Genomic DNA, 14,806 nt, shown 5'->3' with positions numbered 1-14,806 from the left:
TCCTTGGCTCCACGGCTGCACAGTGTGGCCACAGTTTTTGTCTTGCTGTATCAACCCCCTAAGGAGAAGGCAGGTGGATCAAAATGGAATCTACACTTCCGCAGGGTGCCCTCTGCACATAGCTTTTCTGTTGTTAGACTCTAAAGGAGCTTCTTCCTCCCCTCTTGGCTCTGTGTTGTCATGTACAGGATATAATAGACTCTTGCAAAGGGCGAATGAAACTGTTGTCTTTGGAAGCTGAGTTGAGTAAGATTGATTTTTAGATGGCAGCTCCTCCTCAGACAGGCTTAAAATAAAAATGGTCGAGATGAGTTTGCGAGTAGAAATTGGAAACCAGACTTGAGTACCATGGAAAGACTGAACTCCTTTGTGTTAGATGCTCACCTGATTCTTTCTAACACAGAGCCCAGCACACAGTAGGTGCTCAGAAAATGTTTGCTGGATGCATCTCAAGAATTTCCCTTAGTTAGCAAGGACCCACTTTCCAGGAGCGGGTAGGCTGAGGGCTGGAAGACAGTGAGGGGGCTGTCGTGTTCTGCTGAATGATCTTTATTGCTGAGAACAATTTCTTGCTTTCACCCCCATTTCATATTCCAGCTCTTATCTTTTTTAAAGGAGAATATGAATTTAAGAGTATTTCCTCTTTTCTCCCTCATTCTTCCTCTTTGAATGTGATGATATCACTATCATAATCCTCATGGTTGACATTTTTCAGTGACTCACCACTTTACTATTTTGGTAGTTGTACATTTCAACAGATAATTGTCTTTCCCTCTCTCCTGAGCATGACACCTACTCACATTTGGAGACTTCCAACACAACAAAGCCTCACCAAGTAGCAACTCACTGAACCTGGTAGTGAAAGTGAGAGTTACTTATGAATGAAAGATGGTAAGTGAAGTTGTGGGTGAGAAGACAGTCCTGTTCCACCAGGCGTGAGCTATTAGTCCTAAAAGTCACCCCGAGGCTCAGCATTTCTTAGACGAGAGCAAAAGGGAAATCTCCTGGGAAATGAAGACCACTATCCTTGAAGCGAAGCATGGCATAGGTGTTCTAAGTGGATGGAAGCCCTCGGGGTGCTTCATCGAGACACCCCTGAGGGAGGGGGAGCTTCTGAGAAGGACAACTCTGAGAGCACCGTGTTCTGGGGTTTAGTCATGTTTTTAATGGGTCAGAGGAATTCCTCTGACTTTGGGAAATGTCTCCATTTATTTTGTGGGTCTCTCCACAGGCAACATTCAAGTTAGCTTGGTCAACTGAGACTCTGGTTTGAACTGGCTTCCCCGCTGACCTGTCCTGCTTTAAGCCATCCTAAGTGACTTCAGCTGTCCCTGACTCCCTTGGTAATAATATTCTCTAGGGTTTACATGATAACATTAGACATACCTGCTCGTGGTATTTATTTAATGATGATTTTAAATTCTTATTGAGCTTGTAATACACTGAAATTTTGTGTATTATTTCTCTGTTTTGGCACCTTAACTGATGTACTAGCTTTATCATATCTGTAAAACTGCCCCATGTACATATTAAGAGGTTTTTGTCATTTTGTGAGGATAAGGGACTCTTCAATGAGTAGGGAATCACTAATTTATAAAACCAGAAGCTCAGCATCCTAAACCGTAGGGACTTTGTCTTAGAGAGACCATAAAATCCTGGTAGGTCACAAAGGGTTAAGTTCTTTTTTATTATTTAACTTTCCTGACATTTATGGCTTGTCTTCCAGATAAAAAGGTGTGCATTTTGTAACAGGGACAATGCATTATTGTTCATTGAATTCCTCATAGCATCCAGCACAGGGCTTTGCCTATAGTTAATGCTCTGTAACTATTTGATATTATTTGAGGGTTTAGGTTTGATAATGAACCCAGGTTCACTCATTCATTCATTCATTCCACACAAATTCACTGAACATCTTACTATGTGATGGACACTGTTCCGGGCACTCAGGATTCAATAGTCCTTGCCCTCATGGAGCTTTTATTCGAATAGGGGAGACAGACAATAAATAAGACACAGAAGTAAAATATGCAGTATGGTAGGTAATGATAAATACCAGGAAGAAAAACATAAAGGAGGAAAGGTGCATGCAAAGTGTTGGTGGGTATTGAGGGAAGGCCTCATTGAGAAGGAGATTTCTGAAAGTGAAGGAGTGAGTTATATGGATTTCTGTGGGAAGACCTTTCAGAGCAGAAAACATAACAAGTGCAAAGACCCAGAGGGAGACTGTGCCTGGCATGTTCAAGAGTCCCTACTCTGGCCCACCAGGCCCTGGAGGATCTGGTCTTTGGCCTCTATGACCTCTTCTCCTCCCATTACTTACCTCTTTCTCTCCACTCCACCTCACTGACCTCCTACAGGTGACCTCCTACAGGTGGGAAAGAGTATAGCGCCTGGACCTCTTGTCTTCCCCTCTCACCAGAAGGCCTGCAAGGTGGAGAGCAGGCCCTTCTGACCTAGCCCTTCACTGCATGGGGCTTGAGCTTTCTCTTGCCCCTTAAACCTTAGAATGGGGCCACTTCTGGAAGGACAAATGGCAGTGTCCTTCAGTGCAGCGCTTTTAGCAGAAAGTTGTCCCTGGTGGAAAGGATGGAGGAAGCTGCCTTATAGTCAGTAGAGGCATAGTTCAGGTTCAAAACAAGGAAACCAGATATGGAGGGAAGGGAGGGGGAAGCTCAAGGTGTTTCAAAAGACCATCACTAGGAGACACTCCACTGGCATCCTCTTGAAGTGAGATGAGACTGGCCTACTCTGAGATCACCTCAGCTGGATGTTCTGATGCCAGTTCTTTCAAACACTTGCTCCAGTCTTCCTCTCTGTAACCCTGGAGTCATTTGTTCCAAGGCTTTCCTGGAGATTTGTTGTAAAGTACTGCCAGCCCTGCAAAGGTTTGCTACGTTGGAAAAATCATTTTCTATAGAATTGCTATTCAAATGTAGAAAAACAGAATGGCAGGGAGCCAATGGGGGAGGATCCCTCGAGCCCAGAAGTTTGAGCTTGCAGTGAGCCATGATTGTGCCATTGCACTCCAGCCTGGGTGACAGACCTTGTCTTGAAAACAAAGGAAAAAGAAAAATACAGTGGAAAAGGCCTTGGGAAGAATTAATCAGAACAATGCAAATATATTCTCCTCTCAGTGCTTCTAAAGCTTTAGATCATGGCTGCTTCTCAGGCTGATTATGGGTTCAAATAACAAGGGATTTAGGAGGCAGACAGCTCTTTCTAGCTATCAGATTGAGGAAGCTGGAACTAGGAATAAACTTTGTTAAAAAAATTTATAATCTTTATTCCTTTATGTGGGAATTTTAACACAGGTTAGTCTGGGCGAGATGACTTGAATAAAGAAATCAAGCTCTGTCCTGCCTGACTCCTCACACTGTCAGCTCCTTGGGGCCTCAGCCTGAGAACTGAGCAGGATTGCCTATCACCCACCACTGACCTGGGTGACACCCACTCCCCATGGTGCCACCTCAGGGCCCAAAGCCCCTGGAGCTGGTACCTGACTACCCACTTCTCCTGCCCAGTGGGTAGGAGCAAGGAAGGTCTTGCAAAAATAAAAGCTGTGGCCATCAAGTAGAGGGGCCGGGGAGGAGGTGTGTGAGCAAGGCTGGATGACAGCCGCCCCCTAGCTGGGTTATCAGTTGTCGCATTCCCTTGGAGAACCATTTACAACTGAGGAATCAGCTTCCAGAAGCTTCAGCAGAAATCAAAAGGCAGCAGCAGTTATTACCTCGTCTGCTCCTCACATCTCTCCTCTCCATCTCCCAGCTTTTTTAAATATAAGGGTCTGCTCTGGTGGCCTTGAGAAGCCCCTGTCTATTCTCATACTCATCATCTCTTGTAGAACAAAGTGACAGTCAAGGGCAGTGCAACAGGGGACTTGGTGGTTTCCTAACAGTGAATCATAATAATAGTGAGCCACTCAGTGCCAGTCATAGGGCTAAATTGTCCTATGTGTATTATCTCAGTCAGTCGGTCCTTATTGCCTCCATTTTATTGAGAAAAAAAACTGAGGATGAGACTGCATTTTAATTGGTGCAGTCAGATTTTAAGTGCTGGGTGCAAGTACTTAAAACAGTCTCCTCTGCTGCCCACTATGGCTGCAGGCTTCCTGCACACTCCAGGCTGTCTGCGACAGGGTTGTCCTGTGCACTGTGTAGGGGCCACTGTGCTATTTAAAGACAGAATTGAGGCTTTTTTTGAGTACTTAGCTGCTAGTTAAGTCTTGATGAGTCTCTGTTCCTCCTTTAGCTCTTTGCGTTTCAAGCACAGCCTCTTGGCCAGCAGCATGGACACTGTCCGGAAGCTTATTAGAACTGCAGACTCCTGAATCCACTCACCCCAGGCCTGCTAGATCAGAATCTGCATTTTAACAAGGTCCTCCTTGGTCCAGTGTACCATTTCAGAAGCTCTAGAGGTGTTTTTGCTATACAAAAGCTAGTTCAAGGGCTTCTTTCAGAATGGAGGCCGGGGCAGATGTAACCCCTAGAAGTCCCACGCTGGTGTGTCCCTGTTGTCAGAAACAACGGTTTCCCTACAAGGGATGGGGAAAGCCAAACCCAGTTTTAGTATTTGTTTCCAGGGGAATGAACAAAATAGCTTGAAGAAATGCTCTTAGCAGCTCTCTGAGTTAGGCAGATCTGCCAGTGTGCAAACGCTAGATGGCAATGGATGGCCAGGCACGAGCGGGAAGCAGGCACAGCTCTGTCACTGTCAAGGGGCAAGACAAAATGATAAAGGCAAGGTGGGGGGGAGGAAGTGCGCTTGAGCACAGTTGGGTTGTGAAGGGAGATTGTTGGGATAATATTAAAGAAACTGAGACTTCACCAGCAAGTCTGGGAAGGCTGTTTTGTGGAATGAGAGATTTGGGGAAGAGTAATTGCTTCTTTTTTGCCTCTAGCTATGTTAAACACACCAGTCTCCCCACAGGGGAGGGATGTCAGCAGCTGGTATGGTGAAGCTGAGGGAATTAAGTGTGGGTAAAAAGTTCCTAATCTACTTCGCTCTGCTCCCTGAGGTCAGGGAGGCAGTGGCAGGCAGTCTGCAACATTGGTTAGTGAAAGCTGGCCTGCAGGAATGAGCACGTCCTTTCCCAGCATGCCCTGCGCTGGCATGATGTGCCCACACGCTGCCCTGGTGCTCATGGGTAACACCCTCATGCCTCTTAAAGACTTAGAGGTGAAGTACTTGGATCACAGTCCTCTTGTGTCCAGCTGTTTGGCTGAATCTGGGGTGGAAAAAAAAAGCAGAATTATCCTGGCTCCTACGGTTCTCTTTTCTTCACCCTCCACAAATTCCCTGGGACTGACTTGTAGGGTGGAGCCCTGTTGCACCCACATTGGAGAGGCTGGAGTCTATCTTTGGACTTGAGGGACTTGGCTTCTAAGAAAACAAGGCAAAGGAAAGTATTGTGAAATTCCCCAAATTGTAGGGTCACCTTATAAAGCTGGTCTCTTTTATTCCATGGTGGTTGGTTCCAGGAGGACCCTCTCATTTGGTCAGTGGAGCCAAAAGCTGAAGAATTTTGTTGGTAAGTCATTGAAGAAAAAGTCATGTTTTCTTGACTCGTTGGTGAGAGTGCTGTCTGAAATATCTTGGAGTCATGACAGGTGGGTGGAGACACATTATTCTTGGAGATTTCACTGTTTAAGTTCAGGATCTGGACTTTTGCAAGTTATTCTCTTTCTCTAAGCTGAATTTAGGCTTGGCTGGACAGCTGACCCGTGCAGAAGTCTACAAGCCTATTGGTAATACGGTTCAGAATTACGGGATGGATGCTAGAAATTATTCTGTCTCTCTCTTGTCTTGTTCAGATGGGACAACTGAGGCCCAGAGAATTCCATTTGGTTTATTTCAGCAAAATATAGGCAAGTGCCCACTCTGGGCCAATCCTTGTGCTGGAGATCTAGGTTATAACGAAGAGTATGAGACACAGTGTCTATCAGTATATGCGTTAATTATAAGCTTATCCATCTAGCTTATGAATCAACTTGTCAGCCCGGGTCACCAGGCTGGCCTGCTGGTGAGTGATGAACACGGGCATAGATAGGCTGCGGAAGGATTCATTCCTTCTTCCTTCTCTCCCTCCCTGCCTCCTTCCCTCTCTCCTTTCCTCTCTTGTTCCCTCCCTCCCTGCCTTCCCTCTTTCCTTCCTTCCTTCATTTTTTTTTTTTTTTTAATTCTGATGATATTTTAAACGTTGGGGGCTTTGCATTTACCAGGTGGAAATGAGCAAGCAGCACTATTAGTGATTCCAAGGACGTGTTTGATCACTTTTGTCCTTCCCCAAAGGCCTTGATACAAGACATAGTGCTTTGAGACCTGAGGAAGCAAATTTATTTATTTTTTTTATTTATAGGAACTCGCCTTGAATTCTAAGAGGGGGAAATAAACCAAGCTAGTACACTTAAAGGCTTTTCTTTTTTTTTTTTTTTTTTTTTTTTTTTGCCTGAGGAAATACACCTTCTGCGATAGATAAGCTCAAAAATACCCACAGGAAGATGTTGTCCAAACCACAACCCAGCCACAACGTACGGTGGGCTGCCCTCATTCTCCAAATTCTACTTCTTCTTTTCTTTTCTTTTTTTTTTTTGAGACAGAGTCTTGCTCTGTCGCCCAGGCTGGAGTGCAGTGGCCGGATTTCAGCTCACTGCAAGCTCCGCCTCCCGGGTTCACCCCATTCTCCTGCCTCAGCCTCCCGAGTAGCTGGGACTACAGGCGCCCGCCACCTCGCCCGGCTAGTTTTTTTTTTTTTTTGTATTTTTTAGTAGAGACGGGGTTTCGCCGTGTTAGCCAGGATGGTCTTGATCTCCTGACCTCGTGATCCGCCCGTCTCGGCCTCAAAGTGCTGGGATTATAGGCTTGAGCCACCGCGCCCGGCCTCTTCTTTTCTTTTAGGGTGTATTACTTGAGTAGGTTTTGTAGGTAGAAAGAAATGGTGAATTAAAAATAAAGATGTTTCCATCTTTTCCGGAAAATTGCTAGTGAATGGCTGCATCAATTACACAGTGGTATGCAGAGATATGAAAATCTCATGCAAATAAACCCCCAGCCCTCCTCATTATTGCAAAATCTGGTAAAGGCTACAGTTTGGGCTTCTGTGTCTGTGCTGACCAACAGGAAGAATTAGAGGCCTGAACATCAGGCACCTGAAGTTTGCACGTAATCGAGCTTCTGGGCCTCTAAAAATCTTACATTTTATTCACAAACATAGGCATCTGCTACTAATTAAAGTATCAGGGTATAATTATACCCTTTCTTATTAGTAGATATGGAATCTGACAGTTGCTTAGATACAAAATAAGCAAGTGCAGATTGCGTTCTGCACGTTCTTCACAGGCTAGGGAGACAGAACAACAGAATTTTCAAATGCTCTGTGTAAATGAGTCTTGTTGCCCAGAAAATGTGAAGTCCTGAATTATCATTGGTAAATATGCCTGGGAACAGATGTTAATCCCATCACAACTCTGTGATTTGAGCTTTAATATCATTCAATTATTTCCATTGCCTGGTCCCCTCACCCCTGCACCGTACCCTAACCACAAAACAAAAAGCACGCGTCTTTCCAAGATACACACAGTTAAGGCCTGTCATCTAACAGCAGTGCAGGGAGAAAGCAGCTGTGGCTTCCTCAGGAAATTCTAGAGCCTGAAGAAACTGTCTAGGATGGCAGGGGTGTGTTGTGGCTGGCTTAGCCATTGGGTTTGTCCAAGGTCACTCTGGGCCCAGTGATGTGGATTCTGTGTCCAGGGAGCCTCGTGGTCATGTTAAGATATCCTCTCCCCATTGCCCAGCTATGTCTTCACATCATATAATCGGAGAAGTTCCCTGTTAACCCATCTGCTCCAGGAACTTGGGGACCAGGACTTTTCTTGGTCACTTGGTATATCTCCAGTGTCTAGTTTGTTGCTGGGCCCTTAGAAGGTGCTTAGTAACTACTTATTGAAAAAATGGATTCTGTTGAGCCCTTAACATGCATATCACCCTGGGAAAGGTGACACTTCCAATCTCAGTAGTCACTTACTCCTCAGAATGTGGGTACTGATTCGATCAGGAGTTGGCAGACTATAGCCCCAAGGCCAAATTCTGCCTGCCAACCTGTATCTGTGTGGCCTGTGAGCTAAGAATAATTTTTACATTTCTAAATGGTTGGAAAAAAAGCAAAAGATTTCATGATACTTAAAAATTATATGGAATTCAGATTTTTGTATCCATAAATAAAGTTTTATCAGAACACATCTATGGCCACTTATTTACATTTTGTCTATGGCTACTTTTGCATTATAGTGGCAGAATTCAGTAGTTGCAACAGAGACCGTGTGGCCTGTGAAGCCTCCAATAGTTACTATTTGGCATTTAACAGAAAAATGTTTGATAGTCCCTGGATTAATTAGATCCTTCCTCAGGGTTAGCTTTTGATTTTGGAGGAATGGGATGCAGGAGGGAGAGGATACAGGGGTGAATCACAGGGCAGGCTAGCTAGGAGGCCAGAACGCCAGCAGTCTGGATGAGCATGCCAGCCCTGGCCTTTCCACTGTGGAAGTTTCCCGTTTCTCGTTGTCATTCTGATGAATGCCCTCAAGGAACACAGCCATGATCATTTCTCAGACTGCGGCACTGTTTGGATGCAAAGGACTGTATCTTTTTGTTGTTTCTTGGTTGTTGTAAATCCTTAGTTCAAAATGCTCTTTCTTTGTCAAAGACATAAAATTTGGCTTCTCAGACAGTGTTTGGGTAATAAATCTGTATATGTGAATGAGTGTGAGCTGGAGCTTGTCTTTGGAAAGCAAATGTCTTCAGTCTTTAGCCACCCAGCAGGCACCCCAAACAGCTGCCTCACATGTTAGCTTCCAGGACGGTGTTGACCCCCACTGGCTGGGTGCCACAAGCTTTCTGTTTCTGAGCTCTTAGCCAGGGTGGAGCCCTACCCTTCCAGAGAAGTGCCTTTGTGCTTAAGCTGGCGAGGATGCAATCAGCCTAGTTAAAGTCTTGATGATCCACTTGATCCATCCCAGTATAGGCTCAAATCCCAAGAGGTATCTTATAGACCTGAGCCTCATTTCTCTGGCGTTTATAGGAGACCTTCCAGAGTGTATAGCATAATACTGTTTTCTTAGCCACCTAAATTCTGAATTAGAGTCTAATTTTCTCCAAACCCTACTCCTCTCTGTGCTGGTCCCGGCCTCTGGGTGCCCAGTGGCCTGACTCATTTATATGTGTAAAAAATGCCCACTGTCTTTTGATGGTATATTTAATGGATTAGGGGTTAGATTTGCTTTCTCAGCGACAGTGATTAACGCTGGCATTGTTTACCTTAAGTAGACCTAGGTTTTGAAAATCATAAACAATAAGCAGATCTTCATGCCTTTTTAAAGAGATGACTAGCAGGCTTCCTGTGGGGGCACTAGTTCGCTATCTAATCTGAAAGGGTTTATTTTTAAAAGTAATATAGGAAATGGTTTGTGGAAAGAAAATGCAGATTTCTACTTTCTAAATAATACTTACCATTTGTTGCATCTCTTATGTGCCAGATACTTCTCTAGGTATCCTGTATATATTTTCTCTAATCCTTACCCAAATCTTAGAGGATAAATGTTATCTCCATTTTACAGAGGTGGAAACTGTAACTGAAATAGGATGGATGGGTTGCCTGAGATTCCACAGACAGGAAATGGTATAACTCAAACTCAAACCCTTGTAGGTATGACTTGGAGGTCATGCATGTAACATCACATTACACTGCCGCTCTGGACTGACACTTTAGCTAACTCACACTTCAAGACAGATAGAACTTTAGAAGGAACCAAAACGCAAAGAAGTTGACAAATGAGATATGCGACCCAGCCGACATGTGGTTATTCATCTTAACTGGTAAAGCCCTATGTTTCCTTCCTTCCTTCCTTCCTTCCTTCCTTCCTTCCTTCCTTCCTTCCTTCCTTCCTTCCTTCCTTCCTTCCTTCCTTCCTTCCTTCTTCTTTTTTGTTTTTTGGGAGACGGAGTCTCACTGTCACCCTGGCTGAAGTGCAGTGGCACGATCTTGGCTCACTCCAACCTCTGCCTCCCAGGTTCAAGCAATTCTCCTACCTCAGCCTCCTGAGTAGCTGGGATTACAGGCTCCCACCACCATGCTGGCTAATTTTTGTATTTTCAGTATAGCCGGGGTTTCTCCATGTTGGTCAGGCTGGTCTCGAAAACTCCTGACCTCAGGTGATCCATCTGCCTCGGCCTCCCAAAGTGCTGGGATTACAGGCGTGAGCTACCGTGCCTGGCCCAAAGCCCCATGTTTTCTTTAGCTAAAAGTTTCCATCTCCTTCCTTACTAGACATTAAGAATACAAAAGGTTCACAACAATTTAGTTAAAATTTGTCTATTTATTGTTTAATGGGTTCAAAATCCAACAGAGATAAGAAAGCATATAAAGAAAAAAGACGAATGTTCAAGGTGATGGATATCCCAGTTACCCTGATTTGATCATGGCACATCGTATACATGAATCAAAATATCACACGTACCCACCTAATATATACAACTCTTACAGACCAATAAAAAATTTAAAAAGTAAAGAGGCCAGCTCCCACCCCTGAGAGGGTTCTCATAGGCCTTTTTATAGGCCTATGTCAATATGATGGATCGCAAAAATGGTCAAAGTTTCTCTCCCCCCACCCACTCTAACCTATCCCTCTTTGCTCTGTGATTTTGAAGCTGCTTCTGTTAAGAAGTGGAGTCTGCTTCCCCATCCCTTGAATCTGGGCTGGCCCTGTGACCAGCTTTGGTCAGTGGAATGTGGCGGCAGTGACCAAGTTCCATTTCCCACCCTAGGTCTTGTGTGCTTGCTTTCTTTTTCTCAGAAACTTGCTGAGCTACCTACTACCAGTAGGCAAGCCCAGGCTAGGCTTCTGGAGGGTGAGAGACTATGGAGCTGATGAATTGCCTTAGTAAGTACAGAAGCCCTGAGGACCAAGGATGTTTTATGTGTGTGACTTGAGCAGCTAGGAGGTCAGGGTGAACTGAGTGTTGAGACATGATGTAGCTATTAACCCTGTAAGCCAACATGAGGACTTCAAGTTTTATTCTGAGTGTGTGATAGCAATGAATGAACAAATGGGCAAATAAAAAAATGAACGCAGGAGTGAATGATCCCAGCAGGTGAAAAAAGCAGCCATTTCTTGACATGTGCAACTCATCTAGGATTTGAAACTCAAAGAAGACCCAATCCCATACTGCTCAGTGACAGGATCACAGTGAACATGGTCGGTGAAATTAAAGAGACCAATCCCTGGGTACCATGTAACTTAATCTCTGTTGCTTTCTTTCATCATTTGGAATCCTTGGTGGACATTAGAATAGTCTTGGTATTGATTATTGATTTCTGATACCCACACTGAAGGTTCAACCACAGTGAAGTGGTGGTTATCGGCAAAGAAATAAAAACAAATAGGAGGCCTTTCACCACAGGGCCTCTTGGGCTGGTGTGGAAGAAAACTAAAAATAATAATTATCGGTCCCAGATTGAAATCTCTGCTGGCCCACTCAATAATATTTTTTCTTTTCCTTAACAAAATGAAAGAGATTTCTTTTTTTTTTTTTTTTTTTTTTTTTTGAGATGGAGTCTCGCCCTGTCACCCAGGCTGGAGTGCTGTGGCCGGATCTCAGCTCACTGCAAGCTCTGCCTCCCGGGTTCACGCCATTCTCCTGCCTCAGCCTCCCGAGTAGCTGGGACTACAGGCGCCCGCCACCTCACCTGGCTAGTTTTTTTGTATTTTTTAGTAGAGACGGGGTTTCACCGTGTTAGCCAGGATGGTCTCAATCTCCTGACCTCGTGATCCGCCCGTCTCGGCCTCCCAAAGTGCTGGGATTACAGGCTTGAGCCACCGCGCCCGGCTGAAAGAGATTTCTGATGCCATTGGACTTTGATAATATGAAGGTATCCGCCATGCTGGAAAATGAATCAGGTAGCTTTTGCTGCGTAACAAGCCACCCCAACACTTGGTGGCTCATGATTCTGTGGGTCGGCATGGTTCTCTTGATCTGGCATGACTGGAATGATGGCCTTCCAGATGGGCTTTCACAGAGTCTGTGGGCAGTTAGTGGATTGGCTTGTGACCAGTCCAGGATGACCTCACTTGCATGGGCTGGTGGTTGGCAGGCTGTTAGCTGGGGCACTTCCATTCTCCTCCACGTGGAGGCTCATCCTCCAGGAGGTTAGCTGGGCCCATTTACATAGTGGTTGTGTTACATGGTTCCTTGAGCAGTAAGAGAGAGGGCAAGTCCCAGGGTACAAATGCTTTTCTAGCCTCCAGTTATCTTGTACTTATTGTTAACATCTCATTGGTGAAAGAAAATCTCAAGATGAGCCCAGATTCAAGGTGTGGGGAAATAGACTCTACCTTTTGATGGGAGAAGTTGTGAAGTCACATAGCAAAGAATTTTTGACTATTTTTTCATATAGTCTGTCACAGTGTATGAGAGTGTATCTTTTTTTTTTTTTTTTTTTTAACTCAAACACTTTCAAGAGACTATATTTAAAAAAAAAACTTGTTTAATTTCTTTCAGGCCGGGGACTTATGCTAATTCAAGTAGCTGACATAAATCTTTTTGATTTTATCTATGCGTTTTGTATACAATTGAAGTTACAGGTAGACATTTTTGGAAATAACTTTACTTGGAAAGTATGATGACATATGAGGATCTTCTATAAGTTGCCAAATAGTTTTCCTATCCTTTTAACATCCTTAACAGAATGTTATTCACCTAAGGATAAGAATTCTATCATTAATTAGGTTCATATTTATATTTCAGTCTCAGGCAATTTCTATAATGCAAAACTAGGTCCCTCCTTCAGAGATAAGGGTGCTTGCTATTCAAAGTTATGAAGAGAACATGATGTCTGGTGAGACAGCACCATGCACATTCCTATAAGAAAATGTACTTTCTAGTTCTAGCCTATTGTAAAACAGATGCATGACCTTGTGAAAGTCATTTAACTTATCTGGGTTTCAATTTCTTTATCTACATATGAGAATTTTCCTTTTTGTGTTCAGGTCTATGATGGTTCCTCTGGGCTTCCTTGAGAGGATCTATTCTGCCTGGGAAGGATACTACCACCTCCAGAACCACCCAGAAATTGGCTCCTTCCCCCTAGGATTCTGGATAATTTAAATTTCTAAAAAGGGTTTCAAAGTAAAAAAAAAATAGCTGCATTGAGCTACATTCTTTATTTTATTTTTTGATACGGAATATCGCTCCTGTCACCCAGGCTGGAGTGCAATGGTGAGATCTCGGCTCACTGCAACTTCTGCCTCTCAGGTTCAAATGATTCTCATGCCTCAGCCTCCTGAGTAGTTGGGATTACAGGCACCTGCCACCACGCTTGGATAATTTTTGTATTTTTAGTAGAGACGGGGTTTTACCATGTTGGCCAGGCTGCTCTTGAACTCTTGACCTTGGGTGATCCACCCGCCTTGGCCTCCCAAAATGCTAGGATTACAGGCATGAGCCACCATGCCCGGCCAGGTTGAGTCACATTCTTTAAAAGGCAGGAGATGGAAGTGCCAGGACCTTACTGGACATGAGAAACTCCACTTGGAATGGGGAGGACTTGACAGAGGCCTCCTGTCCCCTTGAGGTCCAGTGGTAGTGGAGTCTTCTCTGGGGCAAGCACAGGGGAAGGGACACCTGCAGCCTTGATCTTTCAGCTGCTCTTTCACCCAGGGATGTTCTGCCTTTGGTGAGAAGGCACGGGCAGGAGCAGGGACTATGGAAGAGACTGCAGCCATCCATATGATGACCTCTGTAGGGGTTCCTCAAATCAGTCATTCATGTGGCTGGTACCAACGGAGGCTGACACACGAGCCAGCCCCTCAGCTAGGTGATAGCCCTAACCACCACCACTCCCATGCCACCTGGTCTTGGAAGTTTGCTGCACACTCTACTTCTTATTAGTTTTCTTTGAGGACTGTTTGCTTTTCTTGTTGGGTCTATTGGCCTGTGAATACCTGATGGACATTTGACTTGCCTTACTTTTGTTTTTGGCATGAAGTCCTGGGTCAGACCCTACCTTCCTCCTTCTCCAGAAACCACTGGGTCAGGAAGAAAAGTGCTCCACTCGGCCTTTCTGTTGACAGTTATGCTCAAATTATGGGGGGTAAAAAATTAAACGTGTCGAGGGTTCAGAAGGTTGCAGAATATGTTTCATGCTGTCAGGTATCGTGGGACATTGGAAGAAATGGAGATGGCATGTTCCAGCTAAAGATTGTTAAGTCCGGTTTTGGAAAATACTGTGAACAAAATCTGCTTTTGGTTGGGTCAACAGGCTACCTCTCTGAGTACCTCAAGAGTTAGAATGAGCTTCACATGGAGCCAGCCTGCCTTATTGGAAGACGCAGTCATCAACTTTTTACCCCAGCAGCCTCATGCCAGATGTGTGACTGGGTTCCTCAACCACCTTCTCATTCTCCTTGGGATAGAGCTTTTGATTTTCTGCTTCCTACCTTGAGTGGTTCTTAGGGATAACCCTTCAAGCAAATCTCCCTCGTGGATGCTGGGTCTGACTGGCTCCACTTTTGGGTGATGGGTTGAGTCAGATGCTGAGACACAGGGAAGATTTGACATTCAATGATACCACATTTTACCTGCAGGAATAGAGCATCCTCCTTCCTGGGGTGCAGAGGTGCTTCATCCCTTCCTTGGCCTCATTTTAAATTTTTTTCTCAATAAGCTGAAGGAAATTAGAGCAGATGAGGGTATTGGCAGTGGAAATGGAGAGTTGGGATGGGCGTGAGAGGTATTTAGGAATTAAAATGGACTG

The sequence above is a fragment of the Macaca mulatta genome, chromosome 2, assembly GCF_049350105.2.
Source record: "Macaca mulatta isolate MMU2019108-1 chromosome 2, T2T-MMU8v2.0, whole genome shotgun sequence".
In the NCBI taxonomy this organism is placed as follows: domain Eukaryota; kingdom Metazoa; phylum Chordata; class Mammalia; order Primates; family Cercopithecidae; genus Macaca; species Macaca mulatta.
Note: the sequence above shows the minus strand (reverse complement) of the source record.